This window comes from Lissotriton vulgaris, chromosome 6 (assembly GCF_964263255.1).
Source record: "Lissotriton vulgaris chromosome 6, aLisVul1.2, whole genome shotgun sequence".
Lineage (NCBI taxonomy): Eukaryota > Metazoa > Chordata > Amphibia > Caudata > Salamandridae > Lissotriton > Lissotriton vulgaris.
This window is the reverse complement of record NC_141694.1, coordinates 1706666907-1706689500: the sequence shown is the minus strand read 5'-3', so window position 1 is coordinate 1706689500 and position 22594 is coordinate 1706666907.

Here is a 22594-nt window from a genome sequence, read left to right as displayed (position 1 = left end):
GGTTTGGAGCCTGAAAGTACACCCCAACCAACCAAGAGAAAGAGCCAGAAGACTGCGGGACCAGCTTCTACACAGCAAACCTCTCAGGACCCCCCTCCTCAGGGAGAAGACTTGGAAACCCTAGCGGGAACTGAGCCCATGCAGCGTGAGCCTTACCAGGTTGAACTCTTGGGCCCAGGGGGACCCACTAGGGAAGAGCTGTGCCAGGGACAGCAAGACTTCCCCACTATTGAAAGCCTGAGGAAGCAAGCTGTTTCAGAAGCACAGGGAGATGTCAGTGGTACCCACAGAGCTTATTGGGAAGAGATATTACTGTATGCTAAGGAAAGAAACCCCACTCCTGGAGCCACCAGAGTGTGGTAGTGCCACAGAAGTACATTGAGTTCCTCCTAACTTTGGCTCATGACATCCCCCTTGCTGGACATCTGGGGCAAAACAAAACTTGGGAAAGGCTAGTAAGTCACTTCTACTGGCCCCAGATGCACTAAAAGGTGAAGACGTTTGTGAGCTCCTGTGTTACCTGTCAGGCCAGTGGCAAGACAGGTGGCCACCCAAAGGCCCCCCTGATACCACTGCCAGTGGTGGGGGTCCCCTCTGAACGGATAGGGGTGGAAATTGTGGGTCCACTGGAACCTCCCAAAGCCTCAGGGAACAAATTCATTCTAGTAGTAGTGGATCATGCTACTAGGTACCCTGAAGCAATTCCCCTTATGGTTACTACAGCTCCTGTAGTAGCCATGGTCCTCCTGGGTGTCTTCACCAGGGTAGGGTTTCCTAAGGAGGTAATTTCAGACAGAGGTTCCAACTTCATGTCTGCTTACCTAAAGCACATGTGGAAGGAGTGTGGTGTGCAGTACAGGTTTACTACCCCATACCATCCACAAGCCAATGGCCTTGTTGAGAGATTCAACAAGACATTGAAAGGTATGATCATGGGACTCCCTAAAAAACTCTAGGGAAGTGCCACAGAAGGGAGTAGCGTTTTCCCCCTTTGAACTTCTGTTTGGTCATCCTGTAAGGGGACCACTTTGTCTTGTGAAAGAGAGTTGGGAGAGGCCTCTCCAAGAATCCAAACAAGGCATTGTGAACTATGTGCTTGGCCTAAGGTCCAGAATGGCTGAGTATATGAAAAGGCATCCAAGAATCTTGAGGCCACCCAGGAGCTTCAGAAGCACTGGTATGACCAAAAAGCTGCACTGGTTGAATTTCAACCTGGGCAACAGGTGTGGGCTTTGGAGCCAGTGGCACCAGGGGCCCTCCAGGACAAATGGAGTGACCCTTACCCTATCCTGGAGAAAAAGAGTGAGGTCACTTACCTAGTGGACCTTGGCACAAGCAGGACACCCAAGAGGGTTATCCATGTGAACGCCTTAAGCACTACCATGACAGGGCTGACATCACCATGCTGATGGTGACTGATGAGGAACAGGAAGCAGAGAGTGAACCTCTCCCTGATCTCCTCTCTTGCAGCCCAAAAGATGGGTCAGTGGATGGAGTAGTCTTCTCAGACACCCTCTCTGCCCAACAGCAGACTGACTGCAAGCAAGTTTTGCAACAGTGTGCTAGTCTCTTTTCCCTGACCCCTGGTCTGACCAACTGGTGTACCCATGATGTGGACACTGGTGATAGTAACCCTGTTAATAAACAAAATCTATCGACAATCAGACCAAGTCAAGGAAAGCATCAGAGCTGAAGTCAGCAAGATGCTGGAGTTAGAGGTTATTGAACCCTCTGAACCCCCTGGGCTAGCCCAGTGGTTCTGGTCCACAAATCTCATCCACAGGGTGGAAAGAGAGAGATGAGGTTCTATGTGGACTATAGAGCAGGCGCGGTGCGTCGATTGGGGCGTAGGGGCGCAGCCCTACTAAGCCTCGTGGCGTGCACGCACCGCGCCTGCAAAGCACTCAGTAACTGTTAATTGCTTGCTGTTCTGTTGTTCTAATCTCACGCCTCACGCCTCGCGCCTCGCGCCTCGTGGCCTGAATATCATTATCGGTCTGCCCGGCACCAGGGGGTGGGGCTGGGCTGAGCTGCTGCAGCTTGAGTGACAGTTCACTCAGCTGCAGCAGTAGTGCGCAAACTGCGCATGTGTATTTTTGGGCTTTATTCAGCTCGCACATGCGCACTTACTCTTCCCCCTTAGCGAGGGACCCAAGGGGTGCTATATCATACAGCACCCCCAGGGTTGAAAGGGGCGATTGGTATCTGTGCCCCCATAGCCAATCCTGGCGCTGCATGCAGCACCAGGATTGGTTGGTCCCAATGGTCCATGCCATTATTGGGTGCCGCGTGTGTGGGTGGTGCCACACTGGTGGCACACTGCCACATCCGCACTGTATGGCCAATCACTGTGTGACTTCATGTGAAGCCATGCAGGGATTGGCCATTCGGGAGTGGGACGCACGCTGTCTCAGGGTCTCGCAACTCACTCCCCCCAGTCTGTCTGACTCCTGACACCAGACAGTCTGCTGCCTGTGCCTGCTGCTTGTCGACTCGTCATGCGTGTAGTCACACTCACAGTCACTACTGTAGTTGTCAGTGTAGAAGAGTAGAGACTCTGTAGAGATCCGGTCCATTCCTGCTCCTGCAAAAAAATTAAAAGTAAGATCTCGCTCTCGGCTCTCTCTGACATTTGTATGTTGATGATGCAGTTAGTGGTGCAGTTCGTTCAGTCCATCCACCATCTTGGTCCTGGCTCCTCCTTTCGGTTCTGCAGCTATCTCAGTTGCCTGCACGTGGGGTGGGTGGTCGGGGGCTTATCTGCCTTTTCTCTCTGACTTTGGGATTATTGTGCATGCTGCGAATCGGCTAAGCCCAGGCCTTCCAAATGTGTGCGCTGCAGCTGAGCTCAGTGTAAGCAGTCCAGTCAGCAAGGAAGAAACTGGGTGCTTCCAGTGAGTTTCTGAGTATGATGACCCTCTTTACGCAGTCACCGTTAATGTTTGACTTTGCTACCCCAGCCACCTTTTTGCTTCTAAAAATTTCCCATGTATATTTGCCCACATGATTTTTTAGACGTTTTGCAGTCCGAGGCCTGCGATGGCGCCTGAGTCATTATGAAAATGCTAAGAGCTCATTAAACCCACAATTGTCGGTCTGTACTGGGGTAACTGCCTTGAGGGGCAGATTTCCTGTCACTATTCGCAGTGTACCAGACTAGACGGTGTGCTTGGGAGGGTATCAGTGGGAAAGGACGATTTTCTGAAAAGTAAACGTCATGGAAGCCCTTCGAATGTATTCACGCTTTGAGGTCTCTGCGAGTTGTTCACATCTTTTGAAACGGTGAATTGAAAGCTTGCCAGGGAAATATTGTCACCTGATGGCTGTAACCTCTGGTTCGAATGAGCTAACTTAAGGGAACAAGTATCTGCTGCTGTAATTGTAACCTGCAGGTCATTCTCAATTAACTAAATTGGTGGATGAACACATCGGACGCATGTTTGTGTGGGTGTGACTCTAACAGGGTTAATTTTTTACTTTATGTTGTAATATTTTATATAGTATGAATCTATCTCCAAAAAAGGTGTGAAGAGCTTAGCATGTGGAATTTTATGTCCAAAAAGCATCTCAAGCTAGAGCAGTACATGGAAGAGCATTAAATAATGTGTGGTACCATTTGAAACCAGGTTACAAAAAAGACGATAAGGAGGTTTGATAATAACTGCTGGTTATTGGGTCATTCTAACACAGTACACTGCATGGCTACGTTTAGCTGCTCTACTATTTTAGTGTAGGAAATTCTAAGTGTTTAAATTGTTATTAGCCAAAGTCATGAGTTGGTTAAATTGATTTAAATGTGTGCTGCGCACTACTAATTTTATGGCATTCATGATTGTTTACTAAGGAATCGGGTAATGTGCTTGCTACTTAAAACTAAGACCTACGTTACGCCTCACCCCTTTGAAATGTCACCTGCTGCCCCTGTTATAGAGGGCTCAACTCTGTCACCAAGACAGATGCTCACCCCATTCCAAGAGCAGATGAGTTGATAAATAAATTGGGGGCAGCGAAATTTCTCAGTACCTTTGACTTAACTGCAGGGTACTGGCAGATTGGCATGGCCCCAGGAGCAAAAGAGAAAAGAGCGTTCTCCACCCCTGATGGGCACTATCAGTTTACAGTATTTCCTTTTGGGTTAAAGAATACCCCTGCCACCTTCCAGAGGTTGGTGAATCAAGTCCTGACTGGGTCGGAGTCCTATAGTGCAGCTTATCTTGATGATATTGCTGTCTTTAGCTCCACCTGGAAGGATCACCTGATCCACCTTGCGAAGGTTTTAGAAGCCTTACAATCTGCAGGGTTAACTATCAAGGCATCCAAATGCCAGCTAGGGCAGGACGCTGTGGTGTACTTGGTCCACCTTGTAGGTGGAGGCCAAGTCCAACCCTTACAGCCCAAGATCCAGAGCATCATGGGCTGGGCAGCTCCGACAACCCAGACCCAAATCAGGGCATTCCTTGGCTTGACTGGGTAATACAGGAGGTTTGGTGACAGCAGTGGGATTTAATGTAAAATGTACCACAGAGGGCAGCTTAGAGATGCCCCCTGAACCCTAACCTACAATCCACGTCTGGTCTGAGTGGCTGCCTGGGCTGCTACACAGCATACATGTTGCTAGACCCCTGGGTGAGAGCCCCCCGCTCTCCTGGGCCTGCAACAATGCACATCCTGGACGAGGTGCTAGGTCTCCTCCTCAGGATGGGCTGGGGGAAGCTTCAAAGGCCTGCCGCCCTTGTGAGCTTCCCCAGGTCACTTGCTGTACTCAGCAACTGACTCCCACCAGTTCTGACCCCACTCTGGCGGGAAGACTGGCGGGAAACCCTACGTCAGGAAGGGGGGTGTGCAAGCCTATCCCCCTCCCACAGGATAGGAGCAGGCTAGGGGATGTACCCACCCCAAGACAGTGTGGGTTTAATATGCTGAGAAGTTGAATACCAAACTTGTCAGTCTTCAGAGGAGCCATTATGGTGCTGTGGAGTGCGTAATGACAATCTCCCAGCACCATATACTCTTAATGGCATCACTGCACTTACAGTGCCCAGGAATGGCCCTGGGTACTGTAAGGGCACAGGGCTCATGTACCTGTGCCCATACCACTGGCATAGGGCACCCAGCTAAAGGGGTGACTGAGGTATGCCAGGGCAGTGGGTCTTGTGGTATAACACACAGGGATGTGTGCCATGTCAACTCTTTGTTTAGTTCTGTACTTAGACACTCAGCCTGCCAAGGCAGTGTGTGGGTGTCAGGGTACAGGGCCCCTAAGGGTGGCACAATAAGTGCTGCAGCCCTTAGGGGGCTTCTCTGGTCACCATGCCCTGGGTACCATTTACTAGGGGATGATAGATGGCCAGAGATGCCAATTGGGTTTTAGTTTCAACGCAGTTTTTAGGGAAGAACACAGGCCCTGGGCACCTGGTTAGCAGGAGCCCATGGCACACTCAGTCAAAGTACATCAGCAGTTCATCAAAAAGTGGGGGCATACCAATGCAAGAAAGATGGCACTTTCTCACATAACCCCCCTCCAAACAAGGTGATGAGACTAACCTTGCCCTAGGAAGTCTTCCTTGTCTAAGTGGAAGACCCTGGAAAGTCCATCTGCATTGGCATGGGCAGTCCCTGGTCGGTGTTCCATTTCAAAGTCCATTCTCTGTAGGGAGATGGACCATCTTAGTAGTTTTGGATTTTTTTTCTCCTTTCATTTGCATTAGCCATCTGAGGGATGTATGTCATTACGACGCACACTTTTACAACGCGTTCCATTACAACGGGGTCGTAACAACGCAAGTCGTTACAACGACTTGCGTTGGGGGGCGCAAATTAAAAATGTTTAATTTACTATTCCAACACCAGTCCCCGTGGATAGAAGGGAAGGTGTTGGGATAGTAAATTAAATGATTTACTATCCTTGAGCGCCCCCCAGCGCAATTCGTTGTAACAACTTTCGTTGTTATGACCGCGTCGTAATGGAACGGCGTTGTAATGGTTGCGTTGTAAACGTCGCATACCGCCATCTGAGAGGTCTGTGGTCAGTTTGAACCAGGAAGTGAGTTCCAAACAAGTAGGGTCTCAACTTCTTCAGGGACCAAACCACAGCAAAGGCCTCCCTCTCAATGGCACTCCAACGCTGCTCTCTGGGGAGTAGCCTCCTGCTTATAAAAGCAAAAAATTGGTCTTGGCCTCCCTCATTGATATGGGATAGGACCGCTCCTATCCTAGCTCATAGGCATCAGTCTGCAGTATGAACTGCTTGGAGTAGTCTGGTGCTTTTAGAATTGGTGCTGAGCACATTGCTTCGTTCAGGGTGTCAAAAGCCTTTTGGCAGCTAACAGTCTAGTTTATTTTCTTGGGCAGTTTCTTGGAGGTGAGTTCTGTGAGGGGAGTTACAATTGACTCATATCCCTTCACATAGTGCAACTATTCCGACTGGCTGGGGTGACCAAATCAGACAGGATAGAGGTCTAGGGGCCATAAAAAAACATTGGGCAGTTACCTTCCCACCAGAGTCCTTTTTAGTCCAGTTCCAGCCTTTAGAGAACTACCGTCTGGGGATGCCGGCAGGAAAGATACCTAAAGATGATCCTGATGGAGTGCAGTTGACGGAGGTGAGTTGCAGATCACTTCCCGATCCATGGGTGAGGTGAACATTGCCTTAGCAGATGGCCAGCTCCAGCTAGGCTATTGTTGTTGCTATACAGTGGTCGGAAAGGGGATCTTTTGGTGGGGGCTACTGTCCCAGTTGTGCGATGAATCCAGACTTTGATATTACCCCGGGGGTCAGCAGAATCAGGTGCAGCTTTTGGCACCAACTGAAGAATACAAAAACGATTTTTCCATTGTAAATGCCAAATCAAGATTCAAGGAATCAGTATCTTCAGACGTTTACACTCTCCGATTCAGAGAATCTAACAGTAAGGCAGTTTTCTGCAGTACTAGCCTTAGGGAAGAAAGATCAGATTGAAAAACGTAGTGAAAACATGCAAAGTTAGCAGTTTGTGACTGCTGACAGATATTCCCATTTTTATCAATACCCAATTAGTGGACCAACACTGGGTGCTAAAAAAAACAAGCATTAATTTGTAACGGGGGTATAAGAAGTGCCCAAATGTCCAGTGCTTCGTGGATGTGGGAGTGGGGTCCTCTCCATCAGAAAATGTTTTTTTCCAAATGGAGATTTTTTTTTTTTTTTTTGATATGACAATGTGCATTCCAGTCAGTCTTACTCCTGTGGATTGTCCACTTCATCAACATTGCGTAGGAATAATCGTAGAGGTGTGCTCATGTAAATGAATGGCATGAAGATTTATATAAGCACTATTGAGAAAAAATGGACTCTCAAAATACGTGTAATTGTAATTGGTTGAAAGGTGAAAACCCACTTTGTGTTGATTTTTAACTTTATTAAACATATTAGAGATTTAGACCTCACATGAATAGCTAAATATATACTTTTTATGGTGCCCGTTCAAGTGGACTAGTTGTGATTTGGAGAGGAATAATTCTAAAGGGGATTACTGCAAATTATAAATGAATGGGGAATAACATGAATGACTAAGTAATTCTGCACTGATGCGGTTCTCCATTTTGGCCAGAATGTCACTGAGCCATTTCATCCAATCTCAGAAGGCAATTCATCCACATGAAAAGATGCAGACCTGTGGTCTTTTATAATCGCAATAGGGGTGGTAAACCCTGTGAGGATTCCCATCAGCACTAAAGGGGCACTCGTAAGGAGCTGGAAGAACCCACTCAAGAAAGTCAAAAGAGAAGAGGGCTGTAAATGCTCATCCCTCTTCACTCCTTGTCATTCAAAAGAGAATGAAGTAACACTTTGCATCCTTCTCAAAGCATAAATTGGTTACATAATACAAGGGTCGGCTATGGAGCGGTGCAACCAGTGAACTGGTGAAACTGCACCAGGCACCAAGGTCAAGGTCGCACCCTCTGCATGACGGGTGAATCGAGGTAAGAGCAGCCTGCAGACATGTCCATGTGCACAGCATTTTTCAAGGGATAACTACAAGGGCACAATAACTCTGGTAGTTAATGCACTTGATGGATATCTGCATTTTGTCTAGTCACAGTTTTGACTCATAATATAGTAACATAGATGGTATGTTCCTGCTGCAAAGCACAACATGTGACATGCAGATCACACCAGGGGCGTAACAAACGCCCCCGCAGGCCCCGCAGTGCGGGGGGGGGCCACACTCTCTTCAGTAAATGAAGGGGCCCCCCCTGGCCCCCCTGGCCTCAGCTCTTCAGTAAGAGCTGTGAGTAAGAGCTGTGAGAGAGCCTCTCTCCCTCTGACCCAGGTGCAGGCTGCAGCCTGCTCCGAGCCCCGAGCCCCGAGCCCCCTCCCTCTGCCTGAAGAGAAACAATGTTTCAACTGACATTGTTTCTCTTCAGCCAGAGCCAGAGCCAGGCTGAAAAGGGAGGGGGTGGGGGCCCTGGTGCCAATGTGCAGCCCAAGTTTCGTCTGTTGATTTCAGAGAAAATAAGCGCAAGACGGAAATGGGTCTATCTATGTAGAGAAGTAACACCTGTGACACGCTGAATGCACACATCTCTGATCTCTGTGTCTGCTCCACCCCCCTCTGTATGCCATGGATCGAAGGGGGGCCCGTGCTGGCGAGGAACGTCCCCGGAAATGCTGCAGCCCTCGAGGACACAGGGCTGCTGCTGTTCTCAGACCCCCAGGTAAGCGAAAAGCCACCTTGATTTCTGACATGATACAGAAGCGTTATTGTTGTAATGCAATTGGGGATAAGATAATATCATTTTAGCGCTTTCAAGATCACGTGGTAGACTCTCGTCCAGGTTGCTGTTGTATGTGATATTCCCTTAAATTGTGCCAAGCCCTCAGCCACATGCGGATTATTGCAGCTACACACGTCTTGGAGATAAGGTTTGGGGTTCTGCAGTCCTGAGAACGAAAGACAGAGAAAGAATGCGGTAGGTCTTTCTGCTCTGCTACTTCACCAGGGAGTTCCTGTGTGCTTCTCCTGAGTTTGGCGTAGGCATTTAGGCAAATGCTTTGTTGTGACGTGCCCCTCGTGTGAAGTGTTGACTTTGTGTTTTCTGCCAGGAGACACGCTAATGCTCACTTGGAAGTTTTGCAAGACTTGGTTTCCCTTGGTCATTGTGTGTATAGCTGTGCACTCAAGTAAAGAAGATGCAACCTTATGTCTAGAGCAGTCGACCTCAAAGCTTGGGACCTAAGTTCGAGTCTCGGCAACAACGCTCAAAATCCTGTGATTCTGGGCAAATCACCTAATCTCCCTGTGCTTAAAAAAAATGAATATGTTAATCTGTAACGAAACTGGTGCTCATGTAAAGCGCTCTGATCTATTTATGAGGCCGTGCGTCACTTTTACGCCGCTGGTGCGTCACTTTTTGTGACGCATTGGCGGCGTAAAACATGCCTCCTGTTGCGCACTATTTACAAAGTGACGCATCTAAGCTGATGTGTCACTTTGTAAACCCATGCGCTAAATTATACCTGCGTCAGGTATAATGTATGCAGGGGGGGGGGGGCATTCCCAAGCTAGTAAGCCTCGTAATAGTGATGCAGTGAAATCTATGAGATTTCACTGCGTCACTTTTAGGACGCTGTTGCGTCAAAATCTTGCGCCTGCCTCACAGCAGGCGTAAGACTGAGGCAAGCCCTTTCACATGGGGCTTTCCCCATGTGAAAGGACGCATTGCTGGAGTTGCGTCACTTTTGTGACACACTCCAGCAATGCGTCACTTTTGCGCTTACAGATACGTCAGAAATATTGACGTATCTGTAATTCCTTGCGCAATGATGCGTCATATTGTAAATATGACGCATCATTGGGGTCGCAAGGAGGTCGCAATGAAAAGTGACACATCGCTGTTTTCTCGCAGCGATGCGTCACTTTTCATAAATGAGGCCCCAGATATCTTCGGGTCTAGTTCACGCTATATAAAACTCTAAACAAATACCATCTGCCAGACAGCAAGCTGCCAAGAAACCTGCGAGTTCGAAGTCCAATTATTCAACAAGATATGACAACTATTGCAGTTATCCAGGAGTAGGTCAGGTCTGCAGAAAGTGTTAGAAAACCGGACACGTTAGCAAGGTTTAGAGGTTTAGTCCAGCAGGTGCCTGAGCCCAGCGAGGTATCTGCAAAGTTCGACTGCGGAGTGTTCTGAGTGTCTGTCCTTGAGGGGTGCTGCTTTAGAGGGGGGTGCGGGCAGGATGACGCATACGAGGTCTGGGGGCGCACAGAAATGCAGACTCTCTCAATAGGGCTGTAATTTTGTTCTTCACGAAGGTGTTTGGCGAGAAGCAGATACGAGAACCTTTCCCTACTGACTTACTATCATGAGTCCTACCCGCCGTTGTTCGGATGCTCCCGGGGTGTGATGAAGATGGGCTAACAAGAGGGTGGGTCGTTACATGGGGTTTAATGTCAAGAACAGTACAGGGGCATCATGGGCGCGAGGCGGGGGCAGGCTGAGCCCGAAGGCCTAGGGATGTGTAAACCAGTAGGACGTCACTCAGTGGTGACGCTCAAATCCAGCGCTGCCCGGGTGAGCCTCATCCTTGACGAATAGTCCCAGCCCTACAACACAGCGACATAGGGACCCACACTTGCTGCTCTCAGGGCTACTCACTTAGGTTACTAAGACTTCGCGCCAGTCATAAAGCGGTGAGCCCAAATACAGTGGCTACTGAGTGGCATGCGCTGGCACCAGGGCCAACTTTAAGGCAGAGCGACTGGTGCAGCTGCACCTGGCACTGAGCTGTGGATGGGGGTCTGTGTTAATAAATAACATGGGTTTAAAAGCACCTGCTGCAAGATTCATGGGTGTGGGGCAGTTTTCAGGCAAATGTCAAAATAACTGGTGATTAGAGAGATCCGCATTTTTACTCTAGTGGCAGTTTTAACTCATCATAAAGTAGTGAAGAGGGTTAATGTGCCTGCTGGAAAGAACAAGTACTATGCAGATCACAGAGCAGTATTTTATGTGGCTAGCTCAGTGGGTTACTGCTTTTATCACAGAGATCCTTTTGTTATTTGCAGTTCATAAGTTGCAGTCCTAATATAGCACAGTGACCTATTAACAGTCATAACAGAGCGGCCTGCAAACTGGATTGCATGGGTTAATGTGTTATGTTTTTCCCCAGTCTTTAATTATCCTAATGTAGCTAAAATGGTTTGTTTGGATAGAAATAAATTCGTATTAGTAAAGCCAACCCCAAGCAATTTGGTCGATTATAAATCCTGAGCTTGTGCTTCTCCAGACCAAACAATCTTCAAATATACTGCTTTCTAGTATAGATGACGCAGGTCCAACACTTTTTAATCCTCATTGTTTTATTTAACATTTCCTATAGACTGATTTACACACGTATGGTTCATTGTCTCTGTACATATATGTGATGTAAAGTGCTCCAACACCCTACACTGGTATGAGTATCAATATTAAACAATTGAAATGCATGTGAGAGAGGCAGGGGCGTAACAAACACCCCGCAGCCCCCGTGTTGAGGCGGGTCCCCAGTCTTCAGTACATGAAGGGGGCCTCCTCAGCTCATCTGCAGAGACCTGTGAGAGGTTTGCTCTAAGGGATCTCTGTAAATAGGCGTGTTAACCCAGTGATCTTTCTGCGTGGGGTGGGTGGTGTTTGGGGGGACCAGAATTATGTTGCAGTGGAGGACTGATTATGCGGAAGGTTTCACTCCGTTCTCCGTCAAGACAGGGCAAGTTATTCTTCACGATGCCAGGCATTACTCTCTGCCCTCTCTTACCCTGTGGGAGAGCACCTGTGCTCTCAGCCCTTGACTCGAGGACAGAGGGACATGGGCCCTGGAGGACACACACTGCCCGTCTGTGAGTACCCACAACAACCCTACTTTAGCTCCGAGCTAAGGTAGGGTTGGTTAAGGTGTCCTGTGCGTCTCCTGCGGTTGCAGCCTCCGCTAGGGGACAGGGAGGGAAGGGGTGCTGTCTGCAGCCTGTGAGTACCCCAATGGCCATGGGACAGTGCTAGCGGAAACCTGTGAGTACAGCCACTGGGTCCTGATGATTGATTTTAGCAGCTGTGACAAACAGAGCACCGATTACAAGTTCTCCCCGAATAATAGGAAATAACTGTGGAATTTGAAGCTTTCTGCACCAACATCTGCACATTTGGTTATTCACTGTGTTGTTTTCACCCACTGCATTTCCACTAGTCTTATTTGCTGAAACATAACAAGGCAAATTTCCTGTATCTTCAATGTTTTCAAACAGGTGATTGCGCAGGGATCGCAAAATAATGACGCATTCGTATTCAAGGCCTAAATGTTGAAAGCTCGGAAACGACACATACAAACCAAGAGTGAAAACGCTTGTTTGTCATATTTCCGAGGAATTGTCCATGTTTTTTTAGCTTAATTTTTTTAATTAAAAGATCATACAGCCGATTACGGTATACGATTATTGAATATGTATTCCACATAGAAAAAGGAATATTCAAGATTTACAAGTATAAAAATAATAAAAAAGTATCCATTTTTATAACAAAGTTTTATTATATCTACTTTTAAAAGAACTTTCTCAATGGTACTTCAGTGACCTGCAGTTCATAGCCTGAATCCTTGCGAGACTCACTTGTCTCTACATCCTTCCGAGGCCGGCAAATTGAGAATTATGACATTGGATAATGCCATCACTCATTATTTACAGCTTTTAGAAACACCCGAAGTGAGGCAGGAAGAGCTGTATTGTCATGCTGCCTGATAAGGCAATTCTGGTCAAATTGGAACTTTTCATTAAATGGCTTTTCTTGGGCTAGATGTAAACACAGGAATAAGCAGTTGATCCTGAAGCGAGGGTTACTAGAGAGGGGTGAGCGAGGGGTGTCTCAGTAAGGCCTCTCCTGCAGGGCTCATGGACCAAAGGGCACATCTCTGTGCGAGGGCCAGTGACTCCCTCTCACTAGTGGACCAAGAGGCTAGGAGGGCGAGGAACAGAAGATGCAAGAGACCTGATGGAAGGGAAGGGGTCAGGCAGAGGGGGGAAACTGAAGAGTGGAGACGGAAGGACTGTGTAGAGAAATAGAGGAAGGACAAGAAGGGGACATACCATCGAGCAGGCGGGGTTCTGTCTTCTACCAGTTAAAGTAGATGTTCGACCAGTTAGCTTTCTTTTAATTCAGTTTTCAATATATGATTGTTAATAGAACTAAAAGCTTATTTCACACCACGTTAAAAACCCACACCTATAAACGATTTACAAAACAAATAGTAAAAACAGGAACTCTTTTAGAAGTTATTGCCCTGGTCAGCAATGAAAGCATGTAAGCAAGTGTTGAAGAGCAGTTTCACTAACAAGACCTCGTGCCACTCGTGAGTCAATCCCCTGTAATGTCTATATCAGCACGCGCCCGAGGGACTCGTCCAACATGATTGGATGAGCTCACTGTCACCACATGCTCCTAAGATCCTTGCTCACTTCCGCTTTGGCTAACCACCTGCTGGTGACGTCATGGATGCGTGAGGCTGTTTCAGACTTGAGGAGTCCACGGGGTCCAAGTTTGGACAATATTATCAATAAGGTTTTATTGACCGCTTCTGCAGATACTTGGTAGATTTCAGCAACAGCATAGCTACCACATACAATGTGCTCTGTCTTGGTGCTGAAAGCTCTGATTCAGACTTGTCAGAGGGTCCAGTTATTTTGATTCAAATTGTTCAGCTTGAAAGCTGCACATGGGCGCTTAATTTAAGTGTTATCAGGTGCACAGCCGGAGACAGCTGAGGGTCTCAATGACCATAAAACAAGGAAGGGATTGCAGTCATGTACAAAACACGTAGGTCCTCATTGCCCAGAATGAAAACACACCCACTTATGTGTATCAGTGTGCTTGTTCTTGTTGCTCATCTTAAGGTTATGCACTTATTTCACCTAGAAATGCCAGCGCTGTAACAAAAGAGTTAAAAAAAACGGAATAAATAATACTGGCATTGAGTTGGAACCTTAATAACAGCGCTTAGAAACTGTATGCGTGTACCCCTCTCTCATGCTTTTGTTCTTTTTCTGTCTTTTCCACTTTCTTGTTCTTTAGCCCAGGCTCACTTTTGTGCTCTGCTTTGCCCTCTCTGTCTTTACATATATATTCCTCTATCTTTCTCATACTCTCTCTTGCTCTCTGTTTAGTCGTCTGATTCTCTTTCTCCTCAATATCCCTCTATAAGTCTATTTTTTTCTCTTTGCCTGTCTATTCCATTCTTTGTTCTTCTGTCTCTGTCTCACTCAACTTCTCCATAATGCTCTTTATTTGCTGCATGTGTTTGCCCTCTGCCTTACCTCACTGACTCCTCATTGTCTTTTCCTACCTGTGAAGCATAGTGGCCTAGCCTCAAGCCCGAGTAGGTATCCCTTGACTCCACACAATCAGAATCATGAAGTTCCAAATAGCCAGGCTGTGCTTGTGCGTACTCTAGAGAGACGCAGGGAGTGAATATGTGCATCTATGTGAGATTGATGTGTAGCAAGTGTGATACCCTCGGCCATTTCCAGCTCTTCAGCTAAGCACACTGAATGGTGGGATTTCCAACCTCATACATGAGGGAAATGAATAACATCTCCAAGAACGCAACCTGCTATTGGCTCGAAGGTCAGGACTGTCTGGAGTTTGTCAAACCTGCCATAGCTGACTTGGCGGGGGTGTCGCATAATTTATTTTTAAAAAGTTAATTTATAATTGAAAAGTTTGGCTCTATTCTCAATATCTATCAGATATACACTCTCCTCTTCCTCAGGCCCTTAGGCTGGTATTAATGTATAGTAAGTTTACCAGATAGGCCAAGTCACCAGGGGCACCCTCTTCAGGGCATTCTATTCCTTTTACAAAGCATTGTCATTTGGAAGCTATCTGTCTGGCCAGAATAGAGAAATAAGGCTTTACATTTTAAGGATCATATATTGTATTAATCTTTGCAATCAAGACAACTAAGTTAAGTTTGTCAGAGCATACATTGCCAGGATGAATATATTTATTTCGCAAAACACAAAGCGGCTGACACAAGAAGTTTCTGAAAGTAAACAGTTCTTATTGGCATCCTGTTTCCCTTCTTTTCTTCATTTTCATCTACCTGCCATGGGTCGCTAGGGGAGTGCCATGGGTCGCAAGGGGAGTGCCATGGGTCGCAAGGGGAGTGCCATGGGTCGCAAGGGGAGTGCCATGGGTTGCAAGGGGAGTGCCATGGGTTGAAAGGGGAGTGCCATGGGTTGAAAGGGGAGTGCCATGGGTCACAAGGGGAGTGCCATTGGTAGCAAGGTGTCGCAGGTGCGATCCCTGGCGACTTCTAAATGATAGTCCATGGCTGCATCCTTCCTCTTGGTACTTTTCATTGGCTCCTGCCTCTGCTGCAGGGCCTCACTAGGAGCCCCTGCCTCGCAGCTAGTACTGACTTACTACAGAAGAGCACAAAACACAAACCTCTGGAGGGCCTAGGATGACTAGGTGTCCTGAATTCGCCAAAAAAGTCCAGGTTTTTCACCAGCTGTCCCATTAGATTTCAACAATTTAAAACACATGTCCTGGTTTTCAGAGAGGGTCGACCAAAGACATAGGGAGGCACGTTTTTATGTGTTTCATGGGCAGTATGGCGGGTAGCTGGCCTGAGAGCTCTTGACTGGCACAGAAAATGCGGGGCCCCCTCCATGTACTTCGCAGGGGGGCCCCCTCAAGTTTCGTTACGCCACTGGATCACACGTTAGCATTTTAGGTAGATAGTTCAGTGGGCTATTGCTTTTGTCACAGAGAACCTTTCGTTAGTTCGATTTCATATCTAACAATCTATCTAATATAGAGCATTGGCCACAAAGTGCTACATGCAAATTGAAAGGCGTACGTTTAAAACCTTATTGTTTTTCCCCCTCAATCTTTCATTATTCTGAGGTTGATGAAACGCTGCATTTGAGTAGCATTACAATGTTATTGGTATGACACACCAATCATTGTGTTACGTTTATAGGGCGGCTTTACTAATGCTTTCTACTTGGTACAAAGGGGCAGATTTGCAAGCCCCTTGTGACAAAATTACGCCGCTGTGGCGTCACTTCTGTGACGCAGCGGCGGCGTAAACCATGTGCCACATTGCGCCTTATTTACAACGTGAAGCATCTAGGGAGATGCATCACATAGTAAAACCCTGCGCCACCTGAAACCTGCGTTAGGTTGTATGTGGGCGTTCCGTCACAGGAACGCCTCGTAAAAGCGACGCCGTGAAATCTACAAGATTTCACTGAGTCACTTTTTCGAGGCCACTGCAACAAAGCCTTACGCCTGCTTGAAGCAGGCGTAAGGAGTGGCACCCCGCGTTAGGTATGGGCGGCCCTTGTGCATTGCTGGAGTTGCGTCATGCTTGCGACGCGACTTCAGCAATGCACTGCCCTTATGCCACAAGATGTGATACGCATCTGCCTATCCTTGCGCCACGGTGCGCCTCATTGTAAATGCGATGCATCCGTGGTGCCGCAGGGGGAGACTTGCGTGTCACATCTGTGCTGGCGCATCCCAGCTGATTTGCAGAGATTCGCCAGACATTGTAAATATGCCCCAAAGTGTTGTTTTGGATCTTATTTTCCAGTGCAAATCCTCAATTGCATTGGAAAGAAGCCCTTGAATAACACAAAGTAGCACTATGCGCTACTTTACGTCAAGGAGCTGTACCATGGTTGGTACATGGACATTCCCATTCACACACCCATAATTTTGACGCTAATCCCTACCTACTAATGCCAGTAGAAAGGGCTTGGCATGAAAAATGACGCCTAATCGAGAAGTTCACTGCGTAAATCGGCAAGTAGACCTTTTTCACAAAACACGGTCCTCGTCAAAAACACATTGTGGTTGCAAAAAAACTAAGGAGAAAAATCAGCAGATCTCTGAGACTGAGGGAGGAGGAAAGGCTCCAGCGACCCCCCATTAAATGCGCCTTCTTTAGACAGGACATAGTCACACAGTTCTCATTGCTACATTTGTAGACGAGATGGCACCAACTCCAGCAAAATAAATAACTCACAGCTAATCTGTTTAAATGAATAACGAGGCTGCAGCCGCTGAGACGGTGGAAATGACAGCTCGGTCCCATAAAGTCAGCAAGAAACAAGCAAATGTTTCTCATTTGCTGCCGATGGGTGGTAGGAGCATGGTGAAGCACAACGCGTGGTGAAGCTGCTGATAATGCTTTTATGTTCGACTCGTAAAAGGCATGTCATTTGTTGGTGCATTTATAAACATCAGGGATGCACGTGATGGAACTGTTAAACCTACTATTGACATTCCAAATGATTAGGAAACCAGTCAAACCATCTACAGAGTTTGTTTCACAGTGCTCGAGTTTCGTACAGCTAGAGTTGTTTTCTAAGGTTTTAAAGTTTCATTGTATAGGGTTGCTCTCAGGGATCTTTCGACACCTACTGCTTGGCTTCCTTGCACCTATTTTTTTTAATTCATTTCAGAGTTTTTAAAATACTTCAAATTTGTTTGGCTGGACGGAGTGCTTTGTATAGGGGCGGCAATAGCTGTGTTTACCACCTGATTTCCTTCCTTGTTCCATTACTGACTTTAATGAGCTCAAGGTGTTTCCTCGGGTCTCTGGACTGTATATCCAATATTCTTCTTTAGTTACTTCCTCCAAAAGGAAAGATCTCATTCACAATAAACAATCCATTCCTCCTACCCTTCCTACTTCTAAGTCAGCTTTTGGGGACCATGTTTTCCTGACGCCCATCAGGTTTGGGCATGCTGCAGTGGAGGCAGGGTTTGCTTTTTCTTACCATTATTGTAAGGCACTTGTTCAGGTGCATAGATAATAACATTTTACATGATTCTTCATTCATGAAGCATGGTTTCTGTGCTCTAAAATCGAATGGATGTAATTAATCATATAAGGGACACATGATTACAACACTTTTTCTTCTTTAGTAACTTCATGTTGGCCTTCTCCAGATTATGGTGAGGATTTGGGATTCCTTGAGGGAAATGCATTCACAAGGTGATGGGTCAGCCAGGAGTAGCCTCTTTCATCTAATCTTCCATTGCCTTCAGAGGAAGAACAGCCAGGCACTAGGGGGAAGTAGTTCTTGTAATGCCATAGACCTTCCCTACTTAAAGTACCAATGATTTCAGCAATTGAATAGCTGTTTAATCTGGAGTGGAGCCCCCCACAATGATGCACAGTTTCTTGGTTTATGTTTAGACGCTCTTTTTTTTGGCTCAGCATGAACTAGAGCTTCCTCATACTTGACTACAGAGTTGGCGAATTTAACTGGACAGACTGCTCTAATGAAAGAGGACATTGCATTAGAATATGGATAGTAAAATAGAGGGTGCTTTCAAGAGGGAATATGCAACATTAGTTCTCACAATGAGGTATGTAATTTATTCTGTGCATGCCTCACAGCCCCTGGTGAAAGACTTTGAGTCTTTAGCTACAGCTCTCCAAGATTGGGAGTGGAGGAAATTGGGCTGTTGATCGAGGGGTTATTCACGCTGTTCAAGCACCAGTCACAATCCCTGTCAGGGTGAACCCCAAAAGTCAAAAAATTAGTCCGTGCTCAACCCTCTGGTAGCTTGGCACAAAAGCAGTCAAGCTTAACTTAGAGGCAATGTTTAAAGTATTTATGCAGCACATGAACAGTAATAAAGTGAAAACACACGAAAAATCCCACACCAATGTAAACAAATAGAGGGAATTTTTAATAAATTATTTGAACCCAAAATGTCAGAAATCTAATAGGTAAAACTGCAGTTATATATGAATTTTTAGAGTTTAGGTAAAAACTAGAGCTTAAAAAATCAAAGCACCAACCGCGAATATCTAGTCTCATGAGACCTGGGCAAAATCAAAAAATAAGGCAGATGGAGATGGAACGCAATCAGATACAAAAAGTGGATTGTGCCCGGCAAAAAGTTGTCTATGAAGGTAAAGTACAGCAGGGTAAGGCTGCAGGCGGTGTCCAAGGAGGAGGTGTCATGGTAGGGTAGCCGCTCGACAAATGCGCTGTGAAGATTCTAAATTTGGACTTATTCTCTTTTTTAGAAGTTGGAAATCTCCAGCGGGATGGAGCTGAAAGCTGTAGTCAATGAGAATTTGGCATAGCTAGACAACCCATTGGCAAAGGACCGCTGAACAGATGTTGCTGCTACAGTGAAGAACGTAGCAGGAGCGGCAGCAAAGTCAGGCTGACCGGCGATGCACCTTGGACAGATAAACAAGCAACTTGGTCCTGGTCTCCTCTCGGTTCTCATAGCTTTTTTTTAACCAAAAACATTCTAACTCCCAAGTTTTGTATTTTGGCTATCCGGGCACCTTTAACACCACAAACAAGGGTCCAGGACTTGAGGGAAACCGTTTGGGGAAAAGGACTCACTCAGGCTGGGTCTATGTACGGGTTCAGGATGGTTGGAGCCTTTTCTGTGCCTGAGGCTCGGATCAGGAGGAAGGATAGCTAGCCCTTGGAGTAACTCAGGTAGTCCTGAATTCAAGCAGTGGAACTGCTTACTCAGCAGGGCAAGTCTCTGTGGGTTCAGACTTCAGACAATAAAGCAGTCCTTCCAGGTGTAGCAAAGCAGTCTTGTGGAATATACATCAGGTCACAGCAGCAGGCAGTCCTTTGAGGGTCCTTCTGAAGATACAGAAAGTGAACTCCAAAATGAGTCTGAAAGCCCTATTTTGATACCTTGTGCCTTCTCTGAAGTAGGAGAGGTTTCTAGAGAATTCCCTTTTGAGATTCTTGAACATTCCCACCTCCCCTGTCCTGGTTCGGAACTGGCTGCATGAACAATGCAGTGGTGACAAGTCATTCGTGTGAAGGCATGGCACAACCTATTCATTTGCAAGTGGGGATGTGCCCAGTTTTGCCACCCCATCCTGCCAGTGATGACCGACCCAAACACATCTAATCCCTCTATTGTGGAGCTGTCTGGGAGGAATAAACAAAGTCCAACTGCCAACTATAACTAGTCATGTGACCGAGGAACATGCTGCAGACACCAAAGAGTCAGGGCAGGAAAAGGGCAACATCCTAAAGGTGTATTTTTTTCTAAATTGTAACTTAAAATCCGATTTTACCATTAAAGATGATTTTAAATTACAATTTATCAAATAACCAACATGAAATCTTTGCCTGTTACAATTAAAAGTTAGCACAATTAAACTTAAAAGTACATATCAAACATTTTAATTTCAATAATACACTCTGCCTTATGAACAACCTATGGTCTACCTTAGAGGTGACATATGCAATAGTAGGGGAGTTTAAGACTTGGCAAGGGGACTATATTGCTAAGTCAAATTGGCAGTTTAAAACGTCATTCAGGCTGCCCTGGCAGACCTGGAACATGGGCTACTTCAGTGGGTGGCCCAATAAGTGCTGCAGGCCCACAGATAGCATTTAATGCACAGGTCCTGGGTACATGGTATGCCTCTTTACAAGAGACTTACAAGTAAATTAAGTATGTCAATCTGATGTAAACCAATTTAACTATGTTTAGGGGAGAGAGCACAAGCGCATTAACCCTAGTTAGCAGGGGTATAGTGCATAGAGTCCTAATGCCAACAAAATCAAATTTAGTAAATAAAGGAGGGGTGAAGGCAAAGTGTTTTGGGGGTGACTCAGCAGAGAGGGCCAAGTCCAACAGGGAAGGTTTCTCTTAACTTGAGACTCAGATGGAGGTCCAGGTGGAATTCCCATTGGACATTGTCCTTGATAACCTGAGAGCCTCTGCCATTTCATGCAATGTAGTAGCTCTTTGGTATATACATCTCAGAGGATGGAAAGTAGATGCCTTGCAAAATAATTGTTTTCTTAGAATGCCTTTTTCGAGTAGGTTACTCTTTGGAGAGCAGTTAGAACCTGTTGTTCATAACTCCTTTAAGAACTAGATGTACACTCAGCCCTTTCTATATAAATCCAAGTCATTTGCAAGAAATCATTTGAAAGAAGGGACTAAAGAGGAGCAGATTTTGCCTTTAATAGATCCAGGTTTCAGGGTAAGAACTCTACCTTTTGTCTCCACTAATATGGGCAGTCAAATACTTAATTCTTGGTTATGCTGGAATATTGGGTGCTTCAGAACTAGCTTCCGAGTCCTTTAGTACCATTTTCAGAGCAATGGTTAATGTTGATTTGGGACAAATTAGGATATGTAAATATTTTTTTGTTTCCTCCAGATTCACTCTATATAGCCCAGGGAGGCACTGAATAGGAAATCTTTGGAGGAGAGTGTCACTGCATTACTAGAAAGAAGACAATTCTTTTTGTTCCAGCCCATTAGATAATGGTAATCAGTTATCTTCCAAGTGAAGAAATCTTTTGGGGATTATAAGAGTGCGATAGACCTTAAAGAGATGAAATGTTTTATTGTGACATCCTATTTCAAGATGAAGATTTTACAGCAACTAGTTAATTTAATTATATGAGGGGACTTTTTATTGATAACAGATTTGCACAATGGTTTTTAACACATTATGATTAGGATTTAAATATGAAAGATCTCATATTTGTGGTCGGGTTTCACCAGTGACAATTTAGGGTCCTGCATTTTGGACTCAAGACGGCTCCAAAGTTTTCACAGATTTTCTGACACTATCAGTAGCCATTCTTCACAACTAGTTAATCAGGTTTTATTCATAGTAAGATCATTTTTTAACCGAGTCTTTCTCTCCTGCCCAAGAATGGAGTGACCTGGATCTGGTAATAGAGAATTTTCAACTGTTGGAGTTCATGGTGAACCTGTCCAAATCTTATTTAGATCCTTCAATCACTGGACTATGGTTCTGTCCAAATATAGACAAAGTTTATCTACTAGAAGGAAGGAGAATTGAGCTGTTGTCCCCACTTGAGTAATTACTCATGAAGAGCTATGTATCAGCTAGGGAATTACTTCAGAGTGAGGGAGATATAAAGGAAGATGTTTTGTCAAAATCCTTGGTTTCCTGTGAGGATTTATTAATTGGATGCTCCATGGTCAAATTTTCGAGGCAATAACTGTGTTTATAATTAATTAGGACTAAATGCACCTGGCCAAGTGGTGTCTCAAATGTTTCAGTGATTAAATATCGAGGGACATAATATAGAATGCCCAAAATATCGACTCCAGAATATCGTAGTACAGAATATAGAATCCCTATCTACAAACAGGTAAGTACTAAAATATTGAATCCAAAATATAGATTGTTAGAATATAGTTAACTAAAATATTGAATTTTTTAAATGTATTAAAAATAATATAAAAGTAATTGAATATTAAAAACAATTAAATAAATTATACTTAAAATAATGTAAAAAAGCTTAAAATGTAAAAATAATAAATGAATTATCAATACATATAAATAAAAATAAATATTTACTTTATTACAATTAAATTACTTCCCACCCTATCCCCCTACAAACCCACAACCCGCTCCAAATAATAAAGAATACAATTAACATAATTATCAATTAATCAATTAATACAAATTAATTACCAAATATTAAAAATGTAATACCAATTACAAGTTAATTATCAAGCAATTAATTATTAATACATATAAGTAAAAATAAATATTTACTTTATTCCAATTAAA